The sequence below is a fragment of the Rhododendron vialii genome, chromosome 13a (genome assembly GCF_030253575.1).
Source record: "Rhododendron vialii isolate Sample 1 chromosome 13a, ASM3025357v1".
NCBI lineage: Eukaryota > Viridiplantae > Streptophyta > Magnoliopsida > Ericales > Ericaceae > Rhododendron > Rhododendron vialii.
In genome coordinates this window covers 13978924-13994892 of record NC_080569.1, presented here as the reverse complement: position 1 = coordinate 13994892, position 15969 = coordinate 13978924, and the positions used below count along the sequence as shown (strand labels likewise).

Here is a 15969-nt window from a genome sequence, read left to right as displayed (position 1 = left end):
CTCGTTGATTAACCCTAAAAGATATTTAATTCTACGACTTTCTTAGGGTTAATCAACGAGAGCACTATAGTCAAAATTTAATTATGACCATCTAAGATAAAATGATCAGAAAACTAAAATTTTTCCACCGGTTCAAACGGATTGAAATTTGCAATACTTAATTTTTCAACCTTTTTAGACAGTTTAAACTATCACAAAAATATAGTTTTTCCGTTTTACATTATTTCACCATCAATATTAAGCTCATTTGATAGGTTTCGTTGAGTATATTTCAAAAATATAAAATTTATTAAAAAAAATAGGTGAAAAAAAGTTATTAATATTTACAATTTTATACAAAAATAAAATAAGTGAGATAGAGAAATTGGTGAGAGAGAGAGAGCGCAAGTGGATGGGGGTAAAACGGGGAATTCCCCGTGCCCGGTGTCAGACCCCCCTGACACAGGGGGGGGGGTGTTGATTAACAGCTCTCTTTTGCAGACAGAGAGAGAGAGAGAATACACGTGACCTGTCAGGGATGGAAAGGTAGGAAGACGAAAATGCCCCTAAACAAAACCTGGAATACCGGACGCTAAAAGACAAAATAACGTACCTTTTTTGGGGACACAACCAAAATTGTTCAAAAGTCCGAAAACCCAAATTAGTAATTTGGAAATTCGCCCAAACAGTGGTCTGACCCCACCACAAAACGGGTGAAAAGACGGAAACACCGCCCACAATTGCACTGAGGCCTCTCCCACCCAAGGACCCAATTGGAAAATCATGGCAAAATCGGCCCAACCATGAAATCAAGATTCCTTCTCCCTTTCCTACGGTTTTGGATAATTGTAAGATACGATTCGATGCTTTAAGGGTATTTCTGTAATGCTCCAATTTTCGGAGACGTTGATTGAATATTTTCTGAAATTATTTTGATTTATTAAAAAATTAACTTAATTAATTGCAAAAGCTTAGTTTGATTATAACATAGTAATTAAAATACTTGAGTTGTGAAAAATACGATTACCAATACTTAAATTGAAATTACATTTATAAGAAATGAATAGAGCTCTAATGGGGTAAGAGCTAGCATCTCCAACCATGCTCGAAGTCTCTATTTTGGAGATCAAAATAACTCCAACCATACTCCATTTGAGATCTCCAAAATGGAGATCTTAGCTTGGGTCTCCAAATATATAGACTCCTCACAAAAATGGAGATCCGGTCACCATTTTAATAAAATGCAAACAACTTATTATATATGGTTTTGATGTATACAAGAATTAGTACTGTTGTAAATGTTTCGATAACACCTTCAAAAGGAGACCAATATTCAATATTTTTATTTACCATTAAAATAACAGTAGAATAAAAAATTTGGAGGGAAAGTTTCTTTTCAAAACTCAATTTAAATGCGGTCACCATAGTTAAAGCAATTTCAAGAACTTACGAAGCAGAAAGCAAGCAGTTAAGCAAGGTCATGACGTGCGGAATGCCTGAGAATTTCTCTGTGGATTTGTTCTTTATAATCCTCACAAATGTAATCCTACCCAATACCATTTAAAACAAAAAAAAAATACATATAGCATTAAATACATGAAAATTCATGGTGAATAGAAATCAATTTCAAAAGAATAAAAACAAGAAGGATGTTACATGCTCAAGCACCGTGTGTTAGTTTGTACACTTAGATTGTGTTTGGGTTAAATTATTGTTTTTTTGAAGCCAGTCGATAATATTTACTAACTTTTCTCATCTTTTGTTAAGGAAAAATAATTTTTACACTCCACTTTCTTATAAATGCACTTCAAAATATTTCTTTTCATTTTTAAGCACTACAGATCAAGTTTTGGATTACAATTTATAAGAAAGTTGAGTGCAATAATCATTATCCTTTTTTAAAATTTTCTTCATAATTTAGATTACTTTGCTCGCGTCTTAATGATGGGAATCAGATCGAAAAGTATAAAACTATCTATCAAACTTGAAAAAAGTCCATATATAAGACGATGCTAAAGACACTAAAAGACTGTCTTTTTCAAACTTTTTTAGTCTTAAGTTAGTTTTTCTGACTTTTGTTATTTATATCTTTTTTTATTTTTCTTGGCTAGACGAACAATTATCCAAAAACTTTGACTCGAATGGAGTAAAAATTAGGAGGAAAAAAAAATCGATCAAAAGACCAAAAAATTTAGGCCAAAGGGCACTTCACATGAGAGAGAGAGAGAGAGTTGAATGTACAAGTAATAAAGTTGTCTCTCTCTTTAATATCTTAGACTCTTAGATGAGTTGGTGGTTAACAATCTAATATGATATCACAGTAGGTAATGGATCCTATGTTCGAATCTCACTGCTTATCTAATGTTAAAATGTTTACATATATTTAGCTCGCTGACTACACATGAGGGGGTGTGTCGTTGAAGATATAAGCAATAAAGTTGTCTCTCTCTAACATCTTAAGCTTTTAGATGAGTTAGTGGTTAACAATCTAATAGAGAGAGAGAGGTCATTCGGGATGCTTATGTCGGTGCCAAAAACAACACCACCTGATATTTCCTGAAACAAAGAAACAAGCTAGAGTCAGAATTTGTGTTTGGCATGGAATATATCCACCAAGCTGGTCTTTGATGCCTCTTTTAGTAGCTATTTATGTTCCTAGCTAGCATTTGTTGTAATGGCTTTGGTTTGGTTGTCTCAGTTATGTGTTATTTGGTGTGTCTTTCATTGTGTTTGTGACTTGTCAAACTCTACGGTAATGCTTGCTAGTAATGTAAGGATTGTGTAATTGGTTTGATGTACTCTCAGGGGTATGCTCCAGTGATTTTGTTTTTTGGTTGGTTTTTTTCGAAATTCAACTTACCAAAATAAAAGATAATCAGGAAGGCAGTCAATTAGCAATATTAAGAATTGAAGCAAAAAATCAGGAGAAAAATGGAGAAAAGGGAAATCATTTCTATTTTAATTAAGACCCACCAAAGACTCCAAACACGAAATGCACGTCATGATGAACCATTTCTCTCAAAATTCTTCTAATCTTCCTCTTCCTCACCGAACAAGAGCGGAACCCAAAAAGAAACCAAAGTTAAAACCCAAAACCCAAATCAAGAATGACCAGAGGTCCAGAACTAATCAGGACGGGGATAAAAGATGTTGAAATTAAAGGGGGGGGGGGGGGGGGGGGGGGGTTTAAGTGAGAGAGAGGTGGCATTTTATTGAGAGGAGAGAGGGGTTTATATGGACACAAAGAGGAGAGTGTCAAGCATATCAACTGAAAATGACAGATGGTGAAGGTGAATGCATGCGAGATAGATCATCCTTAGAAGGGCCTATTACCCACGCTACTGATAGAAGTTAGTTCGGTAGCTAGTGTCAAGTTAGTTAGTAAGATTCCATTTTTTTTTATCAGCAAAATGAAAATTTATTAGAACCTTGATAAGGGTACATCAAGAAAAAAAATAAATCTAAACCATGATATTGATACATGAAATAGGAAAAGAAATAAAAACCATCCAACAAAGCATTGGAAGATGGAAACAAGGGAAAAGGAAAGCAAAAATAACATGAGGTCCAAGTCCAATGCAGAATCTACCCACAGGCCAAACCAGAAACAAATCCTCAAGATTCAACATAACCAAGCAACCTTTGGGTTGATATGTATCCTTAAGGACCTGATCAACTGCTCAACATGCCTCACAGCAAGAAGTTTAGGAGCTTCAACCGGAATAGAGGCAACGAAAGCAAATCAACAACAACATCATCAGACTTCATGAAGGTAGAAAAGGTAGATCAAAATAAAATAGCAGAATCAGAGAATAAGGCTAACATCATAGCATCATCAGACTTCATGAAGGTAGAATATGTAGATCAAAACAGAACAACAGAATCAGAGAATAAGGCTAACATCATAGCATCATCAAACTTTATGAGGGCAGAATATGTAGATCAAAACAGAACAACAGAATTAGAGAATGCTAACATCATAGCCACCATCTATAATTTGGTACCATATTTTATCTGTCTTGCTATAGGTTAATTACTTAAGTGGTTCAGTAAGGAGCCAAGGATTTGGTTTAGAAGGGCCCGACATTGTACATAAAATTTCATGTGGTACAAATATAATATTTTTAAAGTTTTCGTACTAATTTTTTAATAGTGCTATTTCATTTTAGTTTAACATACGTTGGTATATTCATCACATAAAAGAAATGTTGGTACGTTCATAATTTTAATTGATGAGCATTTATTTGAAGTTCATTGTGATTTGTTAAACATTAAAAATCTCCACTTGCTAAAAAGCTCTTAATTTTGTTATGTGTGACTAATGATCATAGAAGGATATGACGTAGAAACCACTATAAAATGAAATGAAAACCTATTGGAGTAATGTTTTAAGACAACTTTTACAAAAAGGTGTACTTATATAGGGTATATAGTGCGAGTCTTTAAGATCTGGGGGATGCCATGAGAAGCATCTTTTTTTTAGAGAGCATGATATCATGGATTTTGTGGGGCTCTGATGAACGTGGCTCGCTTCCTTTGGAGTTGTTGTTCATCTGGATCTAACCTCGTTCCCTTGAACCTAACCTGCACCACAAAGCACGACTAAAGACCACACCGGAGGAACCCCGGAATGGCCTTCCGGGGTGAGGATGAGAATAGTGCAGATAGAGGAAAGCAAAGGACCAGGGTTTCGAGGGTAAGAGACGATGTACCTTTTAGGGCTGCTATCCCTTGGTATTTATAGAGGGTCTTTGGCTTGCTCTCCAAGTTCATCTATGCGTTTGACATGTGTCGGCTGACGTCACCCTTGACGTAGCGGATAAGGCGGTTAGTGTGAGTTGTCATGGGAGACATGGCCGGGCCTAGTTGCCTAGCTCTGGGCCGAGCCTCGAGGGAGCTGTCATGGAAGAGATGGCTGAGCCTAGTTGCCTAGCTCCGGGTCGAGCCGAGCCTCGAGGGAGCTGTGATGGGAGACATGGCCGAGCCAAGTTGCCTAGCTCCGACCAAGCTGAGCCTTGAGGGAGCTGTGATGAGAGACATGGCCGAACCTAGTTGCCTAGCTCCGGGCCGGGCCGAGCCTCGAGGGAGCTGTGATGGAAGACATGGCCAAGCCTAGTTGCCTAGCTCCGAGTCGAGTCGAGCCTTGTGGATGAGCTCTCACGGGAGATATGGCCGAGCCTCGTGGCCTAGCTCCGGGCCGAGCCGAGCCTCGTGGATGAGCTCTCATGGGAGATGAAAGCGTATTGAACAAGCCTTGCTCGATCTTGGTGCTAGCGTTAATCTACTTCCGTACTCTGTTTATCAAGAGCTTGGTTTGGGAGAGATGAAGCCGACTCGTGTCACACTCCAATTAGCCGATCGAAGTGTTCGTGTACCAAGGGGAGTAGTGGAAGATGTTCTAGTGCAAGTTGATCAGTTTGTCTATCCGGTGGATTTTGTGATTCTCGATACAAATCCGACTGACTCTTTAGCTACTTCCACTCCGGTAATTCTTGGAAGACCCTTCTTAGCCACGGCGGATGCAGTTATCAACTGTCAAAATGGACTTCTCAATATGACCTTCGGTAACATGAAGATGGAGGTCAATGTTTTTAATGTGGGTAGTCAAATGGGAGATGACGAGAACGTTAATGAAGTGAGCCTTATCGATACTCTTGTAGAAGAACACGTGGATGAGTTGCTTTTTAGTGATTCTTTGGAAGTTGCTCTTACAGCCAAAGAGGTCGAATTTTTTGAGTCTTCTGAAGTGAGTTATTTGAGTTCATTGTTGAGTGAGGAAGATGAAGCTTGCGTTGTAAATTCTTGGACTCCAAAGTTTGAAGAGTTTAAGGAGCTACCACCAATTGAGAAGAAGGTTCTCCCATCTAGTGTTGAGCCACCGAAATTGGAGTTGAAGCCCCTACTTGATACTTTGAAGTACGTTTTTCTTGGAGACAACGAGACTTATCCTGTGGTTATTTCCTCTTCTCTTGGGAATCTCCAAGAGATGAAGTTGATCAATTCACTAAAGGGGCACATGAAGGCTATAGGATGGACAATTGCTGATATCAAAGGGATCGATGCTACTCTTTGCTCTCACCATATTGCTTTGGAGGATAATGTCAAACCATCTCGCCAATCTCAACGTCGCTTGAACCCGATTATGAAAGATGTAGTTCGTGCTGAAGTTTTGAAGCTCTTGGACGTGGGAATCATTTATCCTATCGCCGATAGTAAATGGGTGAGCCCGATTCAAGTTGTACCAAAGAAATCCGGAGTTACCGTTCTGAGAAATGAGGAGAATGAGCTCGTACCTACTCGTGTTCAGACTGGATGGAGAGTTTGTATTGATTATCGTAAGCTCAACGCAAGTACTAGAAAGGATCACTTTCCCTTACCATTTATTGATCAGATCTTGGAGAGGATAGCCGGCCATGCATTCTATTGTTTCTTAGATGGTTATTCCAGTTACAATCAAATTGAAGTTGCTCTAGAGGATCAAGAGAAAATGACATTCACTTGCCCCTTCGGAACGTTCGCTTATCGTCGTATGCCTTTCGGGTTGTGCAATGCTCCAGGGAATTTTTAGTGATATGGTTGAAAAGATAGTAGAGGTTTTTATGGATGATTCCTCTGTTTTTGGCGATTCATTCGATTCGTGCTTGGCCAATTTGGAGAAAGTCTTAATAAGGTGTGAAGAGAAAAATTTGGTTCTGAATTGGGAAAAGTGTCATTTCATGGTCACTCAAGGGATTGTCTTGGGGCATATTATATCGTCGGATGGTATCGCGGTGGATAAGGCCAAGATCGATCTTATTTCCAATCTCCCGACTCCAAAATGCGTGAAGGATATCCGTTCATTTCTCGGGCATGCCGGATTCTATCGTCGGTTCATCAAAGATTTTAGTGCTATCTCTCGACCCCTGTGCCATCTTCTTGTCAAAGACGTTCCGTTTGAATGGACCCCCACGTGTGAGCAAGCTTTTGTTAAGTTGAAGGCTAGTCTTACCACCCCGCCTATTGTGCAACCACCGGATTGGAGCCTTCCGTTTGAGCTTATGTGTGATGCAAGTGACTATGCTGTAGGTGCTGTCTTGGGGCAAAGGAAGGACAAGCATCCGTATGTTATCCATTATGCAAGCAAGACTTTGAATGACGCTCAAGTGAATTACACCACCACGGAGAAAGAGTTACTTGCGGTAGTGTTTGCTCTTGATAAATTCTGGTCTTATCTTATTGGAGGCACCCCTATTGTTGTGTATACGGACCACTCTGCTCTCAAATACCTACTTACCAAGCAAGATGCCAAAGCTTGTTTGATACGATGGATTTTACTTCTCCAAGAGTTCAATTTGACTATCAAGGACAAAAAGGGTGTCGAGAATATGGTAGCCGATCATTTATCAAGGTTACAGTTCGAGGATCCTACTCCAAGCTTACCTATTGTGGACATGTTTCCGGATGAACAATTGTTTGCTGTTTCGAGTGCCCCATGGTTTGCGGATATAGTGAATTATTTGGCTACGGGACTCTTACCGCCACATTGGTCTCCTCAAGAACGTCGTCGGTTCCTTCATGAAGTACGAATGTTCTCGTATGATGACCCTTACCTTTTCAAGTATTGTCAAGATCAAATAGTGCGCCGTTGTGTCCCAGATTCAGATCAACGAAGAATTCTTGAGTTTTGTCACTCAGAAGCTTATGGAGGCCACTTCTCTTCTAAGAAGACTTCTACCAAAGTGCTACAATGTGGATTCTATTGGCCAACTTTGCATAAGGATGCTCATCACTTCTGTGTAGCTTGCGAACGTTGTCAAAAGCTTGGGAGTGTGTCTCGGAGGGACGAAATGCCATTGACTAACATTATGGTGGTTGAGATCTTTGACTGCTGGGGCATAGACTTCATGGGACCTTTCCCTGTTTCTTTCGGCAATTTGTACATCTTATTGGCGGTTGATTATGTTTCAAAATGGGTAGAAGCCATCGCAACACGGACCAATGATGCCAAGGTAGTGGTGGAGTTTCTCAAGGACAACATTCTTTCATGTTTTGGGATGCCGAGAGCAATCATAAGCGACCAAGGAACTCATTTTTGCAATCGTGTTTTAGGGGCATTAATGAAGAAGTATGGTATCACTCACAAGGTCTCCACTGCTTATCATCCTCAGACGAATGGGCAAGCTGAGTTAGCAAATAGGGAAATCAAGCACATTTTGGAGAAGACGGTGAATCCAAACCGGAAAGATTGGAGTCTTCGTTTGACCGATGCACTTTGGGCTTATCGCACAACATACAAGACCATCTTGGGAGCTTCGCCATATCGATTGGTTTTTGGAAAAGCATGCCATCTTCCGGTAGAGCTCGAGCACAAAGCATATTGGGCAATCAAGACACTAAATTATCGTTTACCGGCCGCTGGAGCACACAGAAAGCTCCAACTCAACGAGCTTGAGGAAATTCGGAGAGATGCTTATGACAACACCGCCATTTACAAAGCAAAAGTCAAGGCTTTCCATGACAAGCGAATTCACCGGAAAGAGTTTGAGGTTGGATAGAAGGTACTCCTATACAACTCTAAGCTTCATTTGTTTCTTGGTAAACTACGTTCTCGTCGGGCTGGCCCTTATATTGTTGAACATGTTTATCCTCATGGTGCTGTTGATGTTGTGAATCCGTTAAATGGTAAATCTTTTAAAATTAATGGCCAAAAGCTTAAACTGTTTTTTGGTACTTTTGAGTTTGGAGAGCCGGATGAGGAGTTAATCGATCCAGTTTACACGGTTGATTAGTTTGATCCTTAAAATTGCACGGGGAGCGAAAGCGTAACCGCTGAACTTAACTGTTTGTCGGACCCGGCCCCCGGGTAGGGGGTACCCACCATTGACTTGGGTATATGTAGCTTCGCACGCCGCTACTAAAAGAAGGATCGTGTGTCCAGCTCCGGTTCGAAGGGCAAATCATTTAATATCAGTGACATAGGGCTTTAATTAGCTTTTCTGATAGGAGTAATTCAAAGTAAACCACTCACGTTTCCCAGATTAGCCCCAACGGGGGCGGTATTGATCCTTAGGTTTGGCCTTGATATTCCCGTGCTAACGCACTTGGCTCTATCTTATTGCTTGCTTGGTTACGATCTTAGGGGACGCTGGACTTCATTGTTTGGCGGAGTCTCGCTGTGACTTTGACGCTCCGAGTTCTGATATTAAATTTGTGTATTCTGTACATATTTGTTCTTTCTTTCTTGCTTTGTTTCTCTTTTAGTTTAGTTATGCATGTTTTGTTTTGTTGTGTTTTGTTTGTTTTGTTCTGTGTTTGCATCGAATAAAATCTTGGAGATACATCACATGCAAAAGATTTCATCAATGTGTTAGTGTTAAAAGGGCTTTCATTAGTTCTTCTTGGTAATAGTTTATCGTTAATGATCCATGCTCTCCGCGATTGCCCCTTATCGGAAGCAACTTAGGTCTGTGAGTGAGGTTTGATATTGCCTAGAGTGCACGCTAGGTTGTGTTGCATCTTGCTTTGTTTTGATCCTTGGGGACTCTGGACTTCATTGTTTGGCGAGGTCAAGCAATAAATTTTATTACGGGCACTAGCATAACAATTCTCGACGGTCTAGTATAGCCACCCATTTCTTACCCCACCGGTAGGGAATGGGAAGAAAAGTATGACTCGTGAGATCGCGTGATGATCGGGTGGTGCATTGCATTCCATTCTATTTTCCATGTTTTTATTTGTTTTGTGTGTTTTCTTCGTGTTTTCTTTACCTTCAGTCTTTTAGTTTTTGTTTGGTTTGAAGCCGGATAACACGGGCCGGTGGTTCTAATGTCATTTGTTTTGTGGAAAGTCGTTCTCTTAAGTCTTCTACAGGGTTTATTTGCTACCACACCAGCCTTGGTAGTTTGGACCTAAAGCCGGAGTGAGTGAGGCGTTCAGGAGCCCTAAGCATGGGTGCGGCTAAGCGCCGCGGTTGTTAGTCCGATAAAGCTTTGGATAGGGCCCTGTGTGACTAGCTATGGTTCCGAGTTGGTAGAACCGAAGGAGTAAACCCTGGAAGCATCTAATCTGACTGGAGCAAAACATTGACATAAAATCCTCCAACTTGGTTGAGGTATTTAGGGGTTGACATTCCCCTTGGATGGTACATTCGCGCACTCTTCCTTTCTTCGCTCTTGTTCCTAGTGCTATGAGGGCATATCATCGCTTTAAGTTGGGGGGAGGGGTTAGCTTATGTGCTATTTGTTTGCATTTTTAACAAAATTTGAAAAATTCAAAAACATGAGAAAATTGAAAATTTTAAAAATAAGTAAAGCGTTTTTACTTGCAATTCCTTCCTTTTGTCATAATTTTTAGTTTTGTTCATGACTTGTTGCATGCTTAATCGTTGTTAGTTAGCAAGAATTCGTAACAATCCTAAGGATTTTGTGCTTTTTAATTTGCATGCTTAGTTGAAAATTGAATGGTTTAAGTGTTAAGCAAGTTTTTGAGCAAGTTTTGGCCCATATCCCCACTATTCAATAAACATACTTTTAGTTAGGTGAATAATCGCATGTCCATGCCTAGCTGTGTTTAAATGTCAATTTTCAATCATTTTGGAATCCAAGGTGCACTTAGGAAAGATACAATGCATTCTTTGCATGATTATACCACATATGTGTCACCTAATCCTATTTTGCATCCTGTCCTCTTCCCGTTCTTTGCTTTAACCTAGGCGACCGGTTGTTTGGAGGGTTGTTGGTGTGGTTTTCAATGTGCAAAGGTCTTTTTGGGGATTATTGAATGAGTTATTTGAAGTTCTGGGGTTCAAATTGAAGGAATGGCAAAATTGCTGAGTTATTTGATTCGGCACCGATGGGAGTCAAAATTTTACATCGATGCCAAGGTGTTTTCACAGGGGCTCACTATTGGTCTCGGCATCGATGGATTGCAAAAGTTTACATCGCTGCCGAGGGATCTAAGCAAGCGGTTAACAGGTTCGGCATCGATGGAGGAAACTAAGTGACATCGCTGCCGAGCAGCCTATCTCACTAGGCCATTAAGTGTATCGGCATCGATGGACTAAAATGTTTTACATCACTGCCGAGGGAAATTCAGTAACAGAACAGTGCTGATCTCGTCAGAAACCAAAGGAAATCCATTCCATCCTCTGAAACCTGACTGCCCCATTCTCCACACCTCCATTAAACTTCAAAACCCTAACCAAATCACCCCAATCACCCATCCAATCTTCCATATTTTCCCACAAATTCCCTAAACTCGTCAACCTCTTCAAGAATCTTCAAGTTTTCTCCATCAAATTCAAGATTTCAGTCCAAAAAAGAGGTAAACCCAATTTTCCCTTTTTAAATCCGAATTTTTCTTAATTTTTCACAAATTTTTTTTGATTTCTTCCTATTTTCCACTCATATACCAATCTTCCATCATAATCCTAGCCTACATTCTCGTTTTTCCACCAAAAATCAAAACCCCCATAAACCCTAGCTAAAAATCCAAAAATACCCAAATTAAAACCCAAAAATCCCTTTTAGCCTACAATGCCAAGGATAAAATAGACCGCGCACCGTGCTCCTCCTTCTCAATCAGAAATCGAGGAGGAGGATGATTTTATGGCTGAAAGTGAGGAAGAAAATCAGCCCGCGGAAGCTTCGGGATCTAGGAGTAAAAGGAGGAGACGGACTCCAGGTCAGATTGCAGCGGATAAGGGGAGGGTTTGGGAGGATAGTTTTACGGGCAGAAAGTTCAAGAATGAGAGGCAAGTGGATGCTACGGCATTGCCCGATGATCACACGGGGCTTTGGTACATCATGAGAAAAGGTTTGAATTTTTGGACTGAGCCGTTACTTGGTTATAATAAGAATGCCGTTATTGAATTTTATAAGTTCCTGATTATTCCTGAGGGTGATTGGGAAAGTGACCCGACTGTTGGAATTTTTTCGAAAGTAGGGGGAATTGATATTGTTATTACTCCTAATGATATTGTTGCATATCTGAAAATTCAAAGGCCCCCTCCTGAGTATGTGAATTACCCTAGAAAGGATGAGTTGATTGATTTGCAGGTGGTGAATGAGACTTTGTATAGTGACCCCGCTTTGGCTTCATTACCCTATGTGCCTGGAAATTTCAAAGCAAGCTTTAGATTTCTGAATAAAGTGATTCATTATAATCTTTACCCCCGAGGCTCAGAGAGTAGACCAACCAGGAAAAGTGGGGAAATTTTGTTTGCATTGACAACTAATGATTTGATAGTTGATTGGGCTATGTTCGTCTTTACTCAGCTGCGTGATTTTAGGGCTAATACTCTGATTACTGCCAATATGCCTTTCCCCTGTATGATTACTAGCTTGTGTAAGGAGAAAGGAGTTAGGGGAGCAGTTTATGAGCAATTGGAAGAACTTTCTCCGAGGCCTATAGATGACACATTTGATGTGAAGAGCTCATTTCAGATTCACACTGCTAAGGGTAAACAGGCGAGAAAGGGGGATTATTTGACAACAATGCCATCAAGAAAGGAGAAACAGGGGTCTTGGCTCAAGAAGTTGTTCTGTCAAGGGGTTTCAATAATCAATAGCCAAAGGAAGGAGAAGGCTGAAAGGAGGAAGATGATGAGGGAACAGGAAGCGCAAAGGAAAGAGATAGCCTGGCAGACATCAATTCTAGAGCAGCAGCATGGGGTGAAGTATGTCCCCGGGCCGGTTGATGAGGGAGAAGTAAGTGATGACTTTGCAGGGTATGAGAGTGAGGAGTTGGCTGATTGATGGGATGACGTGATGAGGTGGTGACATGGTGATGATCTGATAGAGAGTCGGTGGCTCTAGAAATTCCCCTTACTTGGTTGGGGTCTTGGTTGGTTGACATGCCAACTATCCTATCATTTTATTTTGTTTTGTTGCATTTTCATTTCGTAGTATAGCTTTGCACATTGTTAGTTAGTAGTTGGTTTTTTGGTTTGGCCGGTTTGGCCTTGACTTGGTTCATTTCTTATGTTGGCAGCGGTCACTCGAGTAGTTAACCAAGCTAGAAATAGACCGTCGCCCATTTTTGCTAACTCGTTCTTTGTAACCAAGGTCATTACAAGCAGAAAAAGACCTTAGTTGATCTTTTGTGCGCATGGATTCCCTTTTGATTGATTATCTGATAGTTGCATAACTAGTTAATGGCATGCTTTCCTTTCGTTATCCAACTTTCATCTGTTAGTTGTTAATTCTATTGAATAAAGTGCTTCGTTGTTTAAGACATGGTATTTCTTGTTCACTGTTGCCTGTTGGTCAAGCACTGATTCGGTGGATATGGTTTAGTTTGAATTCACAAGTTTTGTGTCCCGTATCCTCCCATTGTTCGAGGACACAAACCTTTTTAGCTTGCTCTTTAACTTGCTTGATACTTAGCCTGTTTAATTGAATGCTGAAAGTGTGAGTTGTAGAAATGAAATAAAAAGCTGGATTGTTGAACTCTTGCTAGGTTACAAAATTGAGCATGTTCTAAGTTGTGAATTCGAAAGGATTGCATAGTTGCTATTGTTCTAAGTTTCTGCATTTCGTTCGCTAGGGACTAGCAAACCTTAAGTTGGGGGGGTGTGATAAGCACCCGAGAATGCAATGTAGGGTGCGCTAGTGTTTATTTTTAGTTTAATTTAAATACTAATTAGTTATTGATAACGTTGTTTGCTTGTAGAGTGTTGTAGTTCTGTTTTGTAGGTGAATCGCCAAACAAGGGAGTTTTCGAGGCGTAAGGCATGTCATTGCCCGAGCAGAAGCTGATTTGCCCGAGCAAGAGGTAGGCAGCAAGGCAAAGGATGATAGCCAAGCATCAAGCTATTGATCTCGGCATCGATGCCGAGCCCCTTAGTGGTCCAGTCCCTTAACCACCTTGGCATCGATGGGATGTATTGTGTTACATCGATGCCGAGCCCCTTAGTAGAGCACTCTAAGGCCGTTGCCATCGATGCCGAAGGACTTAAGGGCGAATTTCCAGAGCATCTCGGGAATATTCCAGGCGCGGATCTTCAAGATATAAAAGCTTATGTCATTGTTTTGCAAAAACAAGTAGATAGATTCAAGTAGTACTTTTTTCTAGATCTAGATTAGATTTCTTTGCATTTAAAATTGTTCTTAAGTGTTCTTCATTTTTCAGTGTTAAATACTTTAATTTCTGTCTTTAGTTGTTAGTTTTTGATATTGTCACTTTAATTAAAATTGTTTATTTTCTCCCGATCTATCTTAATCTCTAATTTTCTTCTAGTCTTGTTATTTCAATTATGCTAAGTAGTTTTTCACTTGCTCTTATCTCTCTAGATATGGGTGAGTAGTTTCAAGGGTTAGGTCATGGGGTGATTAGCACCTCATGGCTCGGGCGAAAATTGCATTTTTCACCCAATAAAGCTTTAATCTTTGATTTGAAAATTGATGTGGGGTTCGGGTTTGTTTGACAAATCACCGAGGTGTTAACCTCTTTGATCATGTGTAGGTGAGAGCATCGCCTACCCACCACACATGATGCTTAGAGCTCTGTCGCTCGAGGTATTTGCCAAATGAATTCTAGAGCTAGCTTGGTTCTCAAATCATTTTATCCTCCAATTTGAGAACCTTACTCAAGTATCTTAAATTGTGTAATTGGGTGAAGAGTGTGATTTAGCTTGAGTCTTGAGTGTTAATAATTCCTAGACCTAGCCTATCTTTTCTCTAGTTAATTCGTTTTTAATTTAGCCTTTTATTTCCACCGTTTAAAGTAAAATAAAGTTGGCTGTCTAAAGGCCGAAAGCCCTTACTTGCATCTACAAATCCAACCAAGCCATATAATTATTCCCTTGGGTACGATCCCGGATTTTCGGTTTATTATGCTTCAACCGACGTGTTAAGCCCTACGCTTGGGGTATTATTCCACATTATTTTGGAGAACGAAGCAGCTGCAGTGCCTCACTAGGTGGGGAGAGGTTTTTGTAGCTCTCTCTCTCTCTCCTTGCTTCACTGAATCCAGTCGTCGTCGTTGTTGGCCCTGTTTCTTGGCTACAGATGGAAGACCGGTCAACTGGGAGGTCAACCGCCACCCCATCCGGCGAGTTTTCCGGTCGGTTTTTGGAATTTTTAATGGTGTTTATATATCTGTGTGTGTGTGTGTGTGTGTATAAGTCGGCTAGATTTGAATTTGTAGGTTTCAATTTATATTTTTTGACTGGATTTGATCTTAAGGTTTGATTTGTAACCTTTTTTGAGGATTGATTATGTATTTGTGGGTTTGAGGTTGTCGAACATTTGTATTGTTGGGTTTGTGTTGCTGTTGTTGCTGATTTGTTTGGGGGGTGGGTTGTGGTGTGGGATTGATTCGGTACAAATGGTGTTTGGTTTTGCGTAGGCTATTGGGTACCCATATATTGAATGGCTAGGTAAATGAGAGAAATTACACTTTTTCTTGCTTAAATGGCTGAAAATTTGGTATGGCCGATGGAGATGCTCTCAAAGAGGTACCAAACTAGCGAACAATTTTCCAAAATTTTAAGGTGCAGTTTGAAATTTACACCTTCATCATATCCGATCGATTAATTTTTAGATCCTTTTTGATAGATTATTTATGAAAAATTAATTAGATTAAAATTAGGTGTCTAGTGATTCAATATATACGGAGTACTTTTTAAAAAATGTCAGTGGATATGCCGCTAGAGCTAGGGCTGTCTCGGACTGGGGGAGCTGTTGTCCCTTGAAGGGACAGCAGCGTACTGTCCCGGCTGAGGGGGTCCCGCTCCGGTCTTGCTCTGATAATCGAAAACGTTCAATTCTTATAGCTCGTTGAGTTGAACAAGTATGTAAAAAATCAGTTTGATCGGATATTATTAAGTGCCTGATCGGAACACATATAACTTGCCAATAATAGATTCTAGTAGATTTGATCTAGTGTTTCGGATCCATTAAAAATAACCACTTTTACCCAAGTAAATTTTTTTTTATTACGAATAAAATTGCAAGTGAAACGAACCATTCACGAATTATTTGAAACTCGATAAGAAAAAGACTCATTCAA

At 40.1% G+C, this 15969-nt stretch overlaps 1 pseudogene; it reads left to right on the top strand.

The window, feature by feature from the left end:
- The window catches only part of LOC131313894 (uncharacterized), a 105309-nt pseudogene that overhangs the window by 32416 nt on the left and 56924 nt on the right, over positions 1–15969 (top strand).